Source organism: Pygoscelis adeliae, unplaced genomic scaffold (genome assembly GCF_000699105.1).
Source record: "Pygoscelis adeliae isolate BGI_AS28 unplaced genomic scaffold, ASM69910v1 Scaffold786, whole genome shotgun sequence".
NCBI lineage: Eukaryota > Metazoa > Chordata > Aves > Sphenisciformes > Spheniscidae > Pygoscelis > Pygoscelis adeliae.
Window position 1 is genome coordinate 188,131 of NW_008824912.1, and position 1,296 is coordinate 189,426.

At 56.1% G+C, this 1,296-nt stretch overlaps 1 long non-coding RNA gene across 2 annotated transcripts in view; it reads right to left on the minus strand.

The window, feature by feature from the left end:
- Positions 1–711: 711 nt before the first annotated feature.
- LOC103917769 overlaps positions 712–1,296 on the minus strand; it is a 3,646-nt gene continuing 3,061 nt past the window's right edge. For both annotated transcript variants that reach the window (XR_663645.1, XR_663644.1), the window contains exon 3: positions 712–819. This is a non-coding gene — a long non-coding RNA (uncharacterized LOC103917769). The remainder of the gene's footprint in view (positions 820–1,296) is intronic.

Consider the following 1,296-nt stretch of genomic DNA (forward strand, 5'->3'; position numbering starts at 1 on the left):
CGTGGGACCCCAAAATTTGGGCCCTCTGGGCAAGTTCAGGACACTGGAGGTAAAACCAAAAAGAAGCGTCGGAGCAGGAGCAAAATGAAGGCGAGCTCTCCATCCCTCCCGAGCGGAGCGGGGAAGGGAGGTGGGGTTGATTCCCCCAGCCAGGGCCGGACTGCGCCCCCGGCGCGTCAGCCCGAGCACAGCATGAACGAGAGCAAAACTTGACTTACCGTATGTAACCAACTGAACCTCGAACGTGGCCTGAATCGTCAGGCGAACTACCAAAGGCCTGACTAAACCCCAAACCACACTTCCCAGACTCCAGTACTTGTATCTATTTTAACTGTTGCTTCTGCCTTTTTGAAGCGTAGCTCCGCTACACGCACTATTTACGCAGATCGCACGAAACAAAGGACTCGCGTGCAGCCCTGCAATTTCTTTGCGTTCGGAAGAAAACAAAATCGTTGCAGAGGGACATATTTCAGCTAAATCTCTCTTAAACGCCGAGTAGTTTGAGGCGCTGTGGCAAAAAGGCTCGAGCTTAACCGAGAGCCAAATCAGACTTTGAAGGATGCAGGGGCTACGGGGATGTCCCCATTCGTGTCTTGCAACTATTGAAAGGAGAAATGGGTTTGCCCGTTTCTAAAGGGGCTGGTGTGAGCCCCCGGGTGACGGCTGGGAAAGGTTGCGGGCGTGAAGGACGGCGATGCCGGAGGAGGAAGGATCAAAATTTATTCTAAACGTGCCAGCGTCGTGCTGTTGCTCTCGGGAGGAAGCACGGCCCAGGCAGGGGTTCTTCCCAGATGTACAGAGGCGAACGTCAGCGAAGAGCTGCAAAAGGAGAAGATCTGGTTAAAGAGTACCATCCAAAACGCAGAGCGGTGAGCTGCTCCGGGTCCGCACCCGGGAAAGGAGGAAACCTGTTAGAGGGGTGAAGTGCCAGAGCACTACGATATAAAATACAGCAGAAAGCAACCCTGAGAAGAGCCCAAGCTGACAAGGAGGAAAGCAGAGATCCCTTACTGCAGGAGGAGGGCGATGTCGGCGTAGTACAAAGTGATCTGCTTGAGCCTGGCCCAGCACCGAAACGATCAGTGGCTTCTGGGTGGGAATCAAAGGGGTCCCAGGTTGGCTCGAGGCTCCCAACGGGGTCTGCGGAACCAGAGTTTGGCTGCTGCCGGGCCACCCCGGGGAAGAGAGCAGGCGAGAGACGAGACAGAGCCAGGGCAGCAAGCCGGGGACGGTGGGGACGGAGCAGCCGGGAGAAGGTCTGTGGACAGAGCTTGCTCATGTCACCCCCTACACGCG